Raw genomic sequence first — 17586 nt, 5'->3', positions numbered from 1 at the left:
ACCTAATGGTGGTGCTGTTCATATTAGTGTAAACCTAATGGTGGTGGTGTTCATACTACGAGTATGTATTAGTGTAAAACCTAATGGTGGTTCAGTTCATACTATGAGTGGGTCTTAGTGTAAAACCTAATGGTGGTGCTGTTCATACTAGGAGTGTGCCTTAGTGTAAAACCTAATGGTGGTGCGGTTCATACTAGGAGTGTGCCTTAGTGTAAAACCTAATGGTGGTGCTGTTCATACTCTGAGTGTGTCTTAGTGTAAAACCTAAATATACACAGCTCTGTAACTTTGCAAAAAAACAAATATTCAAAGACAGAAAATCCTACTAGTACCTCCCCTTACCTATTCTTGCCTTCTCCCATTCTTACTACCAAGGACGACACACCCCTTTGCCTTCTGCTAATTCCTTCTCTGCACATCCTCACTGTGTTTTGTAACGTTACACTACCATGCAAATCAAACCTACACATACTCTACCATTAATATGTCTACCTTTCCTCCTCTACTACCTACTCTATCTTACCAGACTTCCTGACATTTGTTAGTCCTGTCTCTATCATACAACTTCAATACATGCCTTAAAAGGATCTCACCTCTCAACTTATATCTCGCCTCACCTCTGTTACTGTGGCTCTCTTCTTTTACTGTTAAGATTTTTCCTGATATCTGTAATACAGTCCTAATCCCTCACAATCCGTACCTTTCCAGCTACCCTGCTTCCAACTTCAAAGATTCTAAAGACCTTGCTTCCCTCCTACTCCAGCTAATCTATATCCTCCTCTGTGGTGACATACATCGTAATCCTGGACCCTTGGTGAACCATGCTTCTAACCCTAACTTGTCTTCCATCTCTCCTATTTTGGTACCATTAACACCCAGAGTTTATGCAACAAACTTCCTACCCTTCATGCCTGGCTATCCCATTACTATTCTGACATTCTATCACCGAAACATGGCGAAAACCCAAGATTCTGAAATTACCTCTCCCAACTAGAAGATCATAACAAATGCCAGAACCATAAAGAACGGTGGTGGAGTAGCCCTACATTTCTCCTCTCCCAACTAAAAGATCATAACAGATTTCAGACCCATAAAGAACGTTGGTGGGGTAGCCCTACTTTTCTCCTCCTTCCCAACAGCAACACCCTTTACCAAGCCTGTTCCCCATTCTCAACAGCTGAACTAACCCTGGCCCTCCTAAAATGTAATAACCATAAAAACATATGTATAGCTGCCCTATATATTCCACCAAGAAATAACATCCCCATTCTTGAAGATATCCTGTCTTGGTTCTCATCCAACATAAACAATGAAACTGTACTTCTAGGTGATGTAAATATTAACTGGACTTCTCTTCAATCACCTACATCACATCAGAATGTAAACCTATAGAACTACACCCAAATAGTTACCTTTCCTACCAGATTTAATAAAGATAACTCCTGTAGCGTTCTGGATATTAGTTTCTCACCCTAACTCCATTTCTGACAACGGCACCCTACCCGACTCCTGCCTTTGCTCATTGTTCACCATCCTCCCTCCATCTTCACCACAACTACATCACAACTCGTACCCTAAAAAACTTCAACCCTCTAGCTTTCTCTGACTCACTAAAACATATGAACTAGAACTGTGTAAAAACCCTCCCCCTTGATGATGCTGTTACATACTTAAATTCTACATTCAGTACCCTACTAGATAGCTTTGCTCCCCCCCCCGAACTAAAAGAATAAAAACCAAATCCACCTCTTGGCTAACTAAAGCAACTGTTACACTCATGCATCTGTGAGATAAATCTTGGAAGCATTACCATAAATCTAAAACACCTAACCCTCTTACTGAGTATAAGCAACTCTGTAATAAAGTGAAAAAAACAAGTTGCTTTAGACCGAAAGTCCTACTTCTCCATGCTTCAAAACAATCATAGATCTAACCCCCAAAAAGTTTGTAACAGTATATCTGCTCTCCTCTTTCCTGGCAAAAAAGACAACCCCTGCCCTGACCCTAACTCTCCAGATCATATCTTAGCTACCCAATTTAACTCTTTCTTTATTGATTCAATAGCCAAACTCACCACATCATTCTCCAATAACACTTATACTCCACCCTCATTCCACACCCTCAACTCTAGTCCCACTGACATCAACACTACTCCCCCCCCCCTTTACCATACAACCCGTCTCTCTGCACACTGTAAAAAAAACTTCTAAAACTAAAACCATGCTCTCATGCCCCAGGCAACCTTCCATCTAACTTTTTCAAGCTAGCTGCCGATGGCATAGCCCATCACCATACTTATCAACCATTCAGTCCAAGAATCCTTTGTACCCCTCCTCTGGATGAAAGCGTACATCATTCCCCTCCACGAAGGAGGCAACAATACTGAAATTTCCAACTTGCGTCCTATAGCCATCCTATCCCGTATCTCAGAAGTCCTTGAAAAATGCTGACACTTGCAACTCCTTCCCTACCTCCTAGACAATCAACTTCTTTCTCCAACTCAACATGGATTTAGACCCAAACATAGTACTACCACTGCCCTTCTCTCCTTCCTTGACATCATCAACTGTGCCCGAGACTCTGGCAACATTGTATCTACCCTTCTCCTAGACTTATCAAAGGCCTTTGATACCGTTTCCCACAACATTCTCTTGTCCAAACTTTCTCTTCTCAATCTCTCCCCCTCCTCTGTTAACTGGTTTTTCAGTTACCTTTCTAATAGACAACAAGCCCTAAAGTGAACAATAGTACCTCTTCCTTCCTTCACACTCCAACAGCAGTTCCACAAGGCTCAGTACTGGGTCCCTTACTTTTTAACATCTCCATTAATAATTTTCATCAGTGCATTCCTAATACTGAACTTCCCCAATATTTACTATTCCACCATAATTTGCTATGCTCTCTATCTCCCCAGACTCATGCAACTAACACAAGATGCCTTCTCTTGTACCTAGTCTTGGATGCTGAATAATCACCTTGCTCTCAATGCATCCAAAACCAAAATCATGATCTTTACCCCATATCTAAAAGTACCTCTATCATTAAGAATTCCTTCTCCATAGTCGGTCAAAATAAGATTCCCATTGAAATAGTCCCCCATACAAAATTTGTAGGTGTTATCATTGATGAACATTTAATGTTTGACATTCATATACAAACTAGTATTAAGAAAACACAACAAAAGCTGTGTGAATACTGTATCGTTACAGCCATTATCTCACTCCCTCATCCAAACATATACTATTTCCTACCTCATCCCCTCTCTCTTGTATGGAGCCCCTGTCCTCACCAACCTTCAGTCCTCCCTAAAGTCAAAACTGTCATCCTTCTACAATAAAATCTGTAAGTTTGCTACTGGGACCAAATCCTTCTCCCACCACTGTGATGCACTCCACTCCTTGAAATGGCTGCAACTCCCCCACTATATCTCTTACATTCAGCTCTTAACTGATCACACTCATTTGCAAACCCTCTAACTGTGCCCTTCCCTCTCTTCCATATGTACCTTGCATCATCCTGACAGACTGTTCAGGTCCAGTAACCAGAACCTTCTCGAAGCGTACAAACCCTTGTGTGCACCTGGACAATTTCTCCTGTCTTTCTCCCTTACTTGCCTATGGAATTCACCCCCCCGCCCACATTCAAATCACTCAAAACCTCTCCACCTTCCATACGCACCTTGCATCATCCTGACAGACTATTCAGGTCCAGTAACCAGAACCTTCTCGAAATGTACAAACCCTTACATGCACCTGGGCAATTTCTCCTGTCTTTCTCCCATGCTCGCCTATGGAATTCACCCCCCCCACACACATTCGAATCACCCCAAACCACTCCACCTTCAAGACCATGCTCCATTCCCATCTCTCTTCTCACTGGGAATGCTCATGCTCTCACCTCACCTGACTCCCCTCTATATCATTTCTGCTCCCCCCGTCCTTTTTTCTCCTTTCTCATAACTCACCCTAGTGACTCCCTTCATTTCATTTCCACTCCTTCTTTCATTTTCCTTTCCCTTTCTCAAACCTCACCCTAGTGACTCCCTTCATTTCATTTCCACTCCCTCTTCCTTTTCTCATAACTCACCCCTGTGACTCCCTTCATTTCATTTCCACTCCCTCTTCCTTTTCTCATAACTCACCCTCGTGACTCCCTTCTTTTCATTTCCACTCCCTCTCCCCTTTTCCTTTCTCATAACTCACCCTAGTGACTCCCTTCATTTCATTTCCACTCCCTTTTTCCTTTCTCATAACCCACCCTAGTGACTCCCTTCATTTCATTTCATTTCCACTCCCTTTTTCCTTTCTCATTACTCAACCTAGTGAGTCCTTTCATTTCATTCCCACTCCCTCTTCCTTTTTTCCTTTCTCATAACTCACTGTAGTGACTCCCTTCATTTCATTTCCACTCCCTCTCCCTTTTTCCTTTCTCATAACTCACCCTAGTGGCTCCCTTCATTTAATTTCCACTCCCTCTCCCTTTTTTCCTTTCTCATAACTCACCCTAGAAACTCCCTTCATTTAATTTCCTCTCCCTTTCTCATAACTCACCCAAGAGACTCCCTTCATTTCATTTCCACTCCCTCTCCATTTTTCCTTTCTCATAACTCACCCTAGTGACTCGCTTCATTTCATTTCCACTCCCTCTCCCTTTTTCCTTTCTCATAACTCACCCTAGAAACTCCCTTCATTTCCACTCCCTCTCCTTTTTTCCTTTCTCATAACTCACCCTAGTGACTCCCTTCATTTCATTTCCACTTCCTCTCCCTTTTTCTTTTTTCATAACTCACTCTAGTGACTCCCTTCATTTCCACTCCCTCTCCCTTTTTTCCTTTCTCATAACTCGCCCTAGAAACTCCCTTCATTTCATTTCCACTCCCTCTCCCTTTTTCCTTTCTCATAACTCACCCTAGTGACTCCCTTTATTTCATTCCCACTCCCTTTCCTCCTTTCTCATAACTCACCCTGGTGACTCCCTTCATTTCATTTCCACTTCCTCTCCCTTTTTCTTTTCTCATAACTCACTCTAGTAACTCCCTTCATTTCCACTTCCTCTCCCTTTTTCCTTTCTCATAACTCACCCTAGAAACTCCCTTCATTTCATTTCCTCTCCCTCTTTCCTTTCTCATAACTCACCCAAGAGACTCCCTTCATTTCATTTCCACTCCCTCTCCATTTTTCCTTTCTCATAACTCACCCTAGTGACTCCCTTCATTTCATTTCCACTTCCTTTCCCTTTTTTCCTTTCTCATAACTCACTCTGACTCCCTTCATTTCCACGTCCTCTCCCTTTTTACTTTCTCATAACTCACCCTAGTGACTCCCTTCATTTCATTTCCACTTCCTCTCCCTTTTTCTTTTCTCATAACTCACTCTAGTGACTCCCTTCATTTCCACTTCCTCTCCCTTTTTATTTTCTCATAACTCACCCTAGAAACTCCCTTCATTTCATTTCCACTCCCTCTCCCTTTTTCCTTTCTCATAACTCACCCTAGTGACTCCCTTTATTTCACTCCCACTCCCTTTCCTCCTTTCCCATAACTCAGCCTACTGACTCCCTTCATTTCACTTCCACTCCCTCTCCCTTTTTCCTTTTTCATAACTCACGCTAGTGACACCATTTCCACTCCGTCTCCCTTTTTTCCTTTCTCATAACTCACCCTAGTGACTCCCTTCATTTCCACTTCCCCTCCCTGTTTCCTTTCTCATAACTCACCCTAGTGTCTCCCTTCATTTCATTTCCACTTCCCCTCCCTGTTTCCTTTCTGATAACTCACACTAGTGACTCCCTTCATTTCTTTTCCACTCCCTCTCCCTTTTTTCCTTTCTCATAACTCACCCTAGTGACTCCCTTCATTTCATTTCCACTTCCCCTCCCTGTTTCCTTTCTCATAACTCAGCCTAGTGACTCTCTTCATTATATTTCCACTCCCTCTCCTTTTTTCCTTTCTCATAACTCACCCTAGTGACTCCCTTCATTTCATTTCCACACCCTCTCCCTTTTTCCTTTCTCATAACTCATCCTAGTGATTCCCTTCATTCCCACTCCCTCTCCCTTTTCCTTTCTCATAACTCACCCTAGTAACTCCCTTCATTTCCACTCCTTCTCCCTTTCCTCCTTTCTCATAACTCACCCTAGTGTCTTCCTTCATTTCATTCCCACTCCGTCTCCCTTTTTCCTTTCTCATAACTCACCCTAGTGACTCTTTTCATTTCCACTCCTTCTCCCTTTTTCCTTTCTCATAAATCACCCTAGTGACTCCCTTCATTTCCACTCCCTCTCCCTTTTTTCTTTCTCATAACTCACCCTAGCGACTCCCTTCATTTAATTTCCACTCCCTCACCTGTTTGCTTTTCTTATAGTTCACACTAGTGACTCCCTTCATTTCATTTCCACTCCCTCTCCCTTTTTTCCTTTATCATAACTCACTGTAGTGACTCCCATCATTTCATTTCCACTCCCTCTCCCTTTTTCCTTTCTCATAACTCACCCTAGTGAATCCGTTCATTTCATTTCCACTCCCTCTCCCTTTTTCATTTCTCGTAACTCACCCTAGTGACTCCCTTTATTTCATTTCCACTCCTTCTCCCTTTTCCTTTCTCATAACTCACCCTAGTGAATCCCTTAATTTCATTCCCACTCCGTCTTTTCTCATAACTCACCCTAGTACTCCCTTCATTTCATTCCCACACCCTCTCCCTTTTTCCTTTCTCGTAACTCACCCTAGCGACTCCCTTCATTTCATTCCCACTCCCTCTTTTCTCATAACTCACCGTAATGACTCCATTTCATTTCCACTCCCTCTCCCTTTTTCCTTTCTCACAACTCACCATAGTGACTCCCTTCATTTCATTTCCACTCCCACTCCCGATTTCCTTTCTCATAACTCACCATAGTGACTCCCTTCATTTCATTCCCACTCCCTCTTTTTTCATAACTCACCCTAGTGACTCCCTTCATTTCATTTCCACTCCCCTCCCTTTTTTCCTTTCTCATAACTCACCCTAGTGACTCCCTTCATTTCATTTCCACTCCCTCTCCCTTGTTCCTTTCTCATAACTCACCCTAGTGACTCCCTTCATTTCATTTCCACTCCCTCTCCCTTTTTCCTTTCTCATAACTCACCCTAGTGACTCCCTTCATTTCCACTCCGTCTCCCCTTTTCCTTTCTCATAACTCACCCTAGTGATTCCATTCATTTCATTTCCTCTCTCTCCCTTTTTCCCTTTCTCATAACTCACCCTAGTGACTCCCTTCATTTCAACTCCCTCTGCCTTTTTCCTTTCTCAAAACTCACCCTAGTGACTCCCTTCATTTCATTCCCACTCCCTCCCCCTTTCTAATAACTCACCCTAATGACTCCCTTCATTTCATTTCCACTGCCTCTCCCTTTTTCCTTTCTCATAACTCACCCTAGTGACTCCCTTTATTTCATTTCCACTCCCTCTTCCTTTTTCCTTTCTCATAACTCACCGTAGTGACTCCCTTCATTTCATTTCCACTCCCTCTCCCATTTTCCTTTCTCATAACTCACCCTAGTGAATCCAATCATTTCATTTCCACTCCCTCTCCTTTTTTCATTTCTCTTAACTAACCCTAGCGGCTCCCTTCATTTCATTTCCACTCCCTCTCCCTTTTTCCTTTCTCATAACTCAGCCTAGTGACTCCCTTCATTTCATTTCCACTCCCTCTCCCTTTTTCCTTTCTCATAACTCACCCTGGTGACTCCCTTCATTTCATTCCCACTCCCTCTCCCTTTTTCCTTTCTCATAACTCACCCTGGTGACTCCCTTCATTTCATTCCCACTCCCTCTCCCTTTTTCCTTTCTCATAACTCAGCCTAGTGACTCCCTTTATTTCATTCCCACTCCCTCTCCCTTTTTCCTTTCTCATAACTCACCCTGGTGACTCCCTTCATTTCATTCCCACTCCCTCTCCCTTTTTCATTTCTCATAACTCACCCTAGTGACTCCCTTCATATCATTCCCACTCCATCTCCCTTTTTCCTTTCTCATAACTCACCCTAGTGACTCCCTTCATTTCATTTCCACTCCCTCTCCCCTTTTTCCTTTCTCATAACTCAGCCTAGTGACTCCCTTCATTTCATTTCCACTCCCTCTCCCTTTTTCCTTTCTCATAACTCACCCTAGTGACTCCCTTCATTTCATTCCCACTCCCTCTCCCTTTTTCCTTTCTCATAACTCACCCTAGTGACTCCCTTCATTTCATTCCCACTCCCTCTCCCTTTTTCCTTTCTCATAACTCACTGTAGTGACTCCCTTCATTTCATTCCCACTCCCTCTCCCTTTTTCCTTTCTCATAACTCACCCTGGTGACTCCTTCATTTCATTCCTACTCCCTCTCCCTTTTTCGTTTCTCATAACTCACCCTGGTGACTCCCTTCATATCATTCCCACTCCCTCTCCCTTTTACATTTCTCATAGCTCACCCTAGTGACTCCCTTCATATCATTCCCACTCCATCTCCCTTTTTTCTTTCTCATAACTCACCCTAGTGACTCCCTTCATTTCATTCCCACTCCCTCTCCCTTTTTCCTTTCTCATAACTCACCCTAGTGGCTCTCTTCATTTCATTCCCACTCCCTCTCCCTTTTTCCTTTCTCATAACTCACCCTGGTGGCTCCCTTCATTTCATTCCCACTCCCTCTCCCTTTTTCCTTTCTCATAACTCACCCTAGTGACTCCCTTCATATCATTTCCACTCCCTCTCCCTTTTTCCTTTCTCATAACTCACCCTAGTGACTCCCTTCATATCATTCCCACTCCCTCTCCCTTTTTCATAACTCACCCTAGTGACTCCCTTCATTTCATTCCCACTCCCTCTCCCTTTTTGCTTTCTCATAACTCACCCTAATGACTCCCTTCATTTCATTCCCACTCCCTCTCCCTTTTTTCTTTCTCATAACTCACTGTAGTGACTCCCTTTATTTCATTCCCACTCCGTCACCCTTTTTCCTTTCTCATAACTCACCCTAGTGACTCCCTTCATTTCATTCCCACTCCCTCTCCCTTTCTCCTTTCTCATAGCTCACCCTAATGACTCCCTTCCTTTCATTCCCACTTCCTCTCCCTTTGTCCTTTCTCATAGCTCACCCTAATGACTCCCTTCCTTTCATTCCCACTCCCTCTCCCTTTGTCCTTTCTCATAACTCACCCTAGTGACTCCCTTTATTTCATTCCCACTCCGTCTCCCTTTTTCCTTTCTCATAGCTCACCCTAATGACTCCCTTCCTTTCATTCCCACTCCCTCTCCCTTTTTCCTTTCTCATAACTCACCCTGGTGACTCCCTTCATTTCATTCCCACTCCCTCTCCCTTTTTCCTTTCTCATAACTCACCCTAGTGACTCCCTTCATTTCATTCCCCATTCCCACTCCCTCTCCCTTTTTTCTTTCTCATAACACACTGTAGTGACTCCCTTTATTTCATTCCCACTCCGTCACCCTTTTTCCTTTCTCATAACTCACCCTAGTGACTCCCTTCATATCATTCCTACTCCCTCTCCCTTTTTCCTTTGTCATAACTCACCCTAGTGACTCCCTTCATATCATTCCCAGTCCCTCTCCCTTTTTCCTTTCTCATAACTCACCCTAGTGTCTCCCTTCATTTCATTCCTAGTCCCTCTCCCTTTTTCCTTCCTCATAACTCACCCTAGTGACTCCCTTCATTTCATTCCCACTCCCTCTCCCTTTTTTCTTTCTCATAACTCACTGTAGTGACTCCCTTTATTTCATTCCCACTCCGTCACCCTTTTTCCTTTCTCATAACTCACCCTAGTGACTCCCTTCATATCATTCCTACTCCCTCTCCCTTTTTCCTTTGTCATAACTCACCCTAGTGACTCCCTTCATATCATTCCCAGTCCCTCTCCCTTTTTCTTTTCTCATAACTCACCCTAGTTTCTCCCTTCATTTCATTCCTACTCCCTCTCCCTTTTTCCTTTCTCATAACTCACCCTAATGACTCCCTTCATTTCATTCCCATTCCCTCTCCCTTTTTCCTTTCTCATAACTCACCCTAATGACTCCCTTCATTTCATTCCCACTCCCTCTCCCTTTTTCCTTTCTCATAACTCACCCTAGTGACTCCCTTCATTTCATTCCCACTCCCTCTCCCTTTTTTCTTTCTCATACCTCACTGTAGTGACGCCCTTTATTTCATTCCCACTCACTCTCCCTTTCCTCCTTTCTCATAACTCACCGTAGTGACTCCCTTCATTTCATTTCCACTCCCTCTCCCTTTTTCCTTTCTCATAACTCCCCCTAGTGAATCCAATCATTTCATTTCCACTCCCTCTCCTTTTTTCATTTCTCTTAACTAACCCTAGCGGCTCCCTTCTTTTCATTCCCACTCCATCTCCCTTTTTCCTTTCTCATAACTCACCCTAGTGACTCCCTTCATTTCATTCCCACTCCCTCTCCCTTTTTCCTTTCTCATAACTCAGCCTTGTGGCTCCCTTCATTTCATTCCCACTCCCTCTCCCTTTTTCCTTTCTCATAACTCACCCTAGTGACTCCCTTCATATCATTTCCACTCCCTCTCCCTTTTTCCTTTCTCATAACTCACCCTAGTGACTCCCTTCATTTCATTCCACTCCCTCTTCCTTTTCTCCTTTCTCATAACTCACCCTACTGACTCCCTTTATTTCAACTCCACTCCCTCTCCCTTTTCTCCTTTCACATAACTCACCCTAGTGACTCTCTTCATTTCAATTCCACACCCTATCCTTTTTCACTTTTCTCATGACTCACCCTAGTGACTCCCTTTATTTCTATCCCACTCCCTCTCCCTTTTTCCTGTCTCATAACTCACCCTAGTGACTCCCTTTATTTCAATCCCACTCCCTCTCCCTTTTTCCTTTCTCATAACTCACCCTAGTGGCTCCCTTCATTTCATTCCCACTCCCTCTCCCTTTTTCCTTTCTCATAACTCACCCTTGTGGCTCCCTTCATTTCATTCCCACTCCATCTCCATTTTTTTCTTTCTCATAACTCACCCTAGTGGCTCCCTTCATTTCATTCCCACTCCCTCTCCCTTTTTCCTTTCTCATAGCTCACCCTAATGACTCCCTTCCTTTCATTCCCACTCCCTCTCCCTTTGTCCTTTCTCATAAGTCACCCTAGTGGCTCCCTTCATTTCATTCTCACTCCCTTTCCCTTTGTCCTGTCTCATAGCTCACCCTAGTGACTCCCTTCCTTTCATTTCCACTCCCTCTCCCTCTCTCTTTCTCATAAGTCACCCTAGTGGCTCCCTTCATTTCATTCTCACTCCCTCTCCCTTTGTCCTTTCTCATAGCTCACCCTAATGACTATCTTCCTTTCATTCCCACTCCCTCTCCCTTTTCCTTTCTCATAGCTCACCCTAGTGACTCCCTTCCTATCATTCCCACTCCCTGTCCCTTTGTCCTTTCTCATAGCTCACCCTAATGACTCTCTTCCTTTCATTCCCACTCCCTCTCCCTTTTCCTTTCTCATAGCTCACCCTAGTGACTCCCTTCCTTTCATTCCCACTCCCTCTCCCTTTTTCATAACTCACCCTAGTGACTCCCTTTATTTCATTCCAACTCCGTCACCCTTTTTCATTTCTCATAACTCACCCTAGTGACTCCCTTCCTTTCATTCCCACTCCCTCTCCCTTTGTCCTTTCTCATAGCTCACCCTAGTGACTCCCTTCATTTCATTCCCACTCCCTTTGTCCTTTCTCATAGCTCACCCTAATGACTCCCTTCCTTTCATTCCCACTCCCTCTCCCTTTCTCCTTTCTCATAGCTCACCCTAATGACTCCCTTCCTTTCATTCCCACTCCCTCTCCCTTTATCCTTTCTCATAACTCACCCTATTCACCTCTCACTGTTGTACTCTCCTCTAATTCTTCCTACCTCTCACCACATGAAACCTTGAGTGCATAAATACCTTCACTGCAAATTATACTTATGTACTCCAAAATACTTGTTTTAATTTCATTCAAGGCTTTGTGACAACACCTTGCTCAAATGTTATTATTCTATCTTCTGTATTACTATGTTTTTAGTAGTTTTGAAAATTGTATTGTATTTAACTTTGTTGATATTAGCTTTGTAATAATTGTATATGGAGCTTTTCTCCCCGGGCCCCCATTGAAAACGGGCTCATTTTGGCCCATTGGACTTTCCTCGTTAACAAACTACTAATAAAATAAATAAATGTAATAACAGCTACAAAAGAAACTTAATTGCACAGCCATTACTTTTGGTAATGGGCTGCTGTTTTTATCGGTCTCATTCTAGGTTTACAACTAACATCTTGGCTCAGTGTCCACATTTAAGAGAAAGGCTGATGCATGATTGTGGATAATAGCTCAGATTTATTTTTATGTTTTTCATCTATGCAAAACAATATGTAACTACCTTATACAGTCTGCAAACCAGTTCCAATCATTTAACTTTTTTGTACTTAGCGACACTGAAATGCAGGCATCATTATGGTTTATTTGCACAAAATGAGGTGAAACAAACAGGCAATGCCATATAATGATTAAGTCGTGAATGTGATGTGCATATCCTGGCTTCAATTATCATGCGGGATGGTTGAGAGGCTATCAGAAGAAGGAAGAGCCATTGCCTCGCTGATTGGTATCTGGAGGGAGGAGGGTTGGTGTGCATACTCAGATTCCACATTTTTTCTGGAATCCAGTGTAAATGTCAGAGACTGAGCAGAGGCACTTGCTTGTAAAGGGAACACAGCCTACTGAGAGGTTGTCATTCGCGTAAGTGTGCAACACGCCCTCGCAAAGGCCAGCCGTTCACCCATATATTTAGCATCTGCCAGCATGTTAAGGAGATGACGATCACTATATCAATCAGTGCTGCAGTAACCTGAGCTATATAGGTTTATATCCTGCTTCCAATACTAGAGCTGAGTAACGAAGTTTGGATGCCAAGCCCTTCAGAGCTTTATTTTCACAGGAGTACGCTGCTGTGAACCTTTTGGGAATCGACAGTTGGCCTGTGTTTTCCTTTGCTGGGCCCATATGTTCCCTTTTGGAGGAAAAAAAAACTTCCATTTTCTTAATTTTGCTGATGTTTTCCTGTTCAGCTTTTAAAGCTTGGAATGTTGTGTAACTAATTGTCTCAAGAATGTATAAACAAAAATGGAGCAAAGGCGATACAGAGTCACTCCAAATCAAGTCCAGTCCTCTTAGGTATATATCCAAAGCTTTATTAAGTTACTGCAGGTCGGATAAGCGCTTTCACTCATATGACAGAGCTTCTTCAGATCACATTACAAAGACCATCATACATAGAGGCTATATATAAGTAAAATACAGTCTCCATCAGCCTATCAAATACAACAATTAATCATGTTAATATAAAACAACAATCCTAATGGCTGTATATGAATAAAACTATATATGTATGTGCATATACAAGAAAAAATATGTAGAGAAGTATATGCCAAGGTATGTATATAAAAAACAATATATAGAATATCATGGATAAAACCATAGTTGTTGAATAAAAGTAAACAATAAATAAAAGTAAAAATGCTATAATCAGCATCTCACATTCCTACGTTTCTTTAGTATGGGCTTAATAGAGGCTCTCTCATTTAGTCCAGAGCCCCTATCTGCTCTGAGTTTCACTATCCATCCACTCTCTCTACTTTCTGTATGATTCCTGATATCACTCCCACGTATATTAGGTTTAATAGTTTCGAGGGCCCTAAATAGAAAGTGGTGTTCAATCCCAGCTTGAATCACATGTTTGGCTAGGGCATTATGTGTTGAGGCTTTTCTAATGTGGTAAAGGTGTTCGCGTATCCTGTCTCTAAAACGGCGGTTCGTTTTCCCAACATAGAATGCATTACATACCTGACATACTGCCAGATAAACTATATGAATAGTTTCACAAGTAGCATCAGCCTGTGTCTTAAAGCTGGTGTGTAAGTCAGGATGTTGGAAGTGAATATTGCTATCAATAAAATTACAATATTTACAATGTCCACAGGGTTTAGTGAGCTTGGGGTCCATAGATTGTTCTTCTCTTTTAGAATAACAGAGCATTCTCCTTAAATTAAGTTTATTCCTATACAGGAATGAAGGTTTAGTGCCGACAATCTTACCAATAGACTCATCAGTGCAAAGAATAGGCCAGTGTCTGGTAATTATGTTCCTAATAGCTGGACAGTCAGTACTATATGGTAGAGAAATTCTAACATGAGATATTCCCCCATCTCTACCTCTCTCTATTTCATTGTTTTCAACGTTGACGGCTGGTCCAAAATATGGAGCAGCCCTGTTAGATCTAAGTACATTAATATCTGCAAGGTTGGAGTCAACCTCTAAGGAGCCATATCCACGTTCCTCTAACCTCAATTTCAGGTCATCTACTTCTGTCAAAAAGCCTGCTTCGGTGGCATTGAGTCTAGAAGTTCTCATCCCCTGACCTCCAATGATATTTCTGAAAATGTGTTGTGGGTGCATACTATCACGCTTTAATAATGTATTAAAGTGGCATGGTTTCCTGTAGATGCCTGTATTAATCAGGCCACAATCTAATTTCTCAACATATAGGTCAAGGAACTCAATCCTGAATTTGGAATAATTCATACTAAAATGAAGGTATCCTGTGAGCTGATTTATAGTATCATGGAACATGTTCAGTTCATCAACATTGCCTTTCCATAAAACAAAGACATCATCAACAAAATGTCTATAAAATGCCACTTGCTGTTGGAACATATCTAAGTTGAACAACACTTCAAATTCCCAGTGTGCCAGGAACATGTTGGCGTAGCTATTGGCACAAGGTGTGCCCATAGCTATGCCACCTCGCTGTTGGTAAAACATGTTCCTGAATGTAAAGAAATTATGCTCTAGAATCTATTCAAGAAAATGTGTGATAAGATCAATCTGAAGTAATGTATAATTACTATGTGACTGGAGATAGTTAGAAATGTAGGTCAATCCTACTTCATTCGGAAGAACGGTAAATAAAGACTGTATATCAAATGTTACAAAAATTAAACTAGTGGGGTCCTGAATATCTCCTATACAGTCATATAAATCTGAAAGGAACTGTCTCGAATCCTTAAGTACTACCCTGTTGTCATTCAATACTGGTCGTAGATGTTTCTCAACATAAACAGACATGTGTTCAGTGACCCAACCTTGCCCCGATACTATGGGTCTCATCGGGGGATCTATGGGATCTTTATGAATCTTAGGAAGCCCTTGTATTATTGGTACAAGGGGAGTTCTGATGGTTAAATACTCATACAATTCTTGATCCAAAATACCTCCTTTGAACATATCCAACAATGTGTTGCTAACATATTTAACAGTATTATGTACTCTTTGTTCATTAACCATTATATAAAAACTCTCACTTAGTAATGTAGCCATAGCATCATGGTATTTATTAGTGCATAGTATCGGGGCAAGGTTGGGTCACTGAACACATGTCTGTTTATGTTGAGAAACATTTACGACCAGTACTGAATGACAACAGGGTAGTACTTAAGGATTCGAGACAGTTCCTTTCAGATTTATATGACTGTATAGGAGATATTCAGGACCCTACTAATTTAATTTTTGTAACATTTGATATACAGTCTTTATTTACCGTTCTTCCGAATAAAGTGGGACTAATCTACATTTCTGACTACCTTCAGTCACATAGTAAATAAAAATTAGTTCAGATTGATCTTATCACACATTTTCTTGAATTGATTCTAGAGCATAATTTCTTTACATTCAGGAACATGTTTTACCAACAGCGAGGTGGCGTAGCTATGGGCACACCTTGTGCCAATAGCTACGCCAACATGTTCCTGGCACACTGGGAATTTGAAGTGTTGTTCAACTTAGATATGTTCCAACAGCAAGTGGCATTTTATAGACGTTTTGTTGATGATGTCTTTGTTTTATGGAAAGGCAATGTTGATGAACTGAACATGTTCCATGATACTATAAATCAGCTCACAGGATACCTTCATTTTAGTATGAATTATTCCAAATTCAGGATTGAGTTCCTTGACCTATATGTTGAGAAATTAGATTGTGGCCTGATTAATACAGGCGTCTACAGGAAACCATGCCACTTTAATACATTATTAAAGCATGATAGTATGCACCCACAACACATTTTCAGAAATATCATTAGAGGTCAGGGGATGAGAACTTCTAGACTCAATGCCACCGAAGCAGGCTTTTTGACAGAAGTAGATGACCTGAAATTGAGGTTAGAGGAACGTGGATATGGCTCCTTAGAGGTTGACTCCAACCTTGCAGATATTAATGTACTTAGATCTAACTGGGCTGCTCCATATTTTGGACCAGCCGTCAACGTTGAAAAAAATGAAATAGAGAGAGGTAGAGATGGGGGAATATCTCATGTTAGAATTTCTCTACCATATAGTACTGACTGTCCAGCTATTAGGAACATAATTACCAGACACTGGCCTTTTCTTTGTACTGATGAGTCTATTGGTAAGATTGTCGGCACTAAACCTTCATTCCTGTATAGGAATAAACTTAATTTAAGGAGAATGCTCTGTTATTCTAAAAGAGAAGAACAATCTATGGACCCCAAGCTCACTAAACCCTGTGGACATTGTAAATATTGTAATTTTATTGATAGCAATATTCACTTCCAACATCCTGACTTACACACCAGCTTTAAGACACAGGCTGATGCTACTTGTGAAATTATTCACATAGTTTATCTGGCAGTATAGTATGTCAGGTATGTAATGCATTCTATGTTGGGAAAACGAACCGTCGTTTTAGAGACAGGATACGCGAACACCTTTACCACATTAGAAAAGCCTCAACACATAATGCCCTAGCCAAACATGTGATTCAAGCTGGGATTGAACACCACTTTCTGTTTAGGGCCCTCGAAACTATTAAACCTAGTATACGTGGGGGTGATATCAGGAATCATACAGAAAGTAGAGAGAGTGGATGGATAGTGAGACTCAGAGCAGATAGGGGCTCTGGACTAAATGAGAGAGCCTCTATTAAGCCCATACTAAAGAAACGTAGGAATGTGAGATGCTGATTATAGCATTTTTACTTTTATTTATTGTTTACTTTTATTCAACAACTATGGTTTTATCCATGATATTCTATATATTGTTTTTTATATACATACCTTGGCATATACTTCTCTACATATTTTTTCTTGTATATGCACATACATATATAGTTTTATTCATATACAGTCATTAGGATTGTTGTTTTATATTAACATGATTAATTGTTGTATTTGATAGGCTGATGGAGACTGTATTTTACTTATATATAGCCTCTATGTATGATGGTCTTTGTAATGTGATCTGAAGAAGCTCTGTCATATGAGTGAAAGCACTTATCCGACCTGCAGTAACTTAATAAAGCTTTGGATATATACCTAAGAGGACTGGACTTGATTTGGAGTGACTCTGTATCGCCTTTGCTCCATTTTTGTTTGTTCATTTTTTTTTGGCATTTCATTTGGAGCAGTGGCGTTTGTTCTGGCTACCAGTGTATGACTTTTTATTGGATTTGTCTCAAGAATGTAATGTATTTTTAAATGTAGCACTCAT

The 17586-nt window shown here is 41.5% G+C and overlaps 1 protein-coding gene across 1 annotated transcript in view; it reads left to right on the top strand.

Moving 5' to 3' along the window:
• The window catches only part of CHD8 (chromodomain helicase DNA binding protein 8), a gene marked incomplete in the record, with an annotated part of 4119653 nt that overhangs the window by 3839944 nt on the left and 262123 nt on the right, over positions 1-17586 (top strand).

Source organism: Protopterus annectens, chromosome 16.part0 (assembly GCF_019279795.1).
Source record: "Protopterus annectens isolate FY-2018-M chromosome 16.part0, PAN1.0, whole genome shotgun sequence".
Classification (NCBI taxonomy): domain Eukaryota; kingdom Metazoa; phylum Chordata; order Ceratodontiformes; family Protopteridae; genus Protopterus; species Protopterus annectens.
The sequence above is the reverse complement of the archived record's forward strand: the minus strand, read 5'-3'. Positions and strand labels throughout refer to the sequence as shown.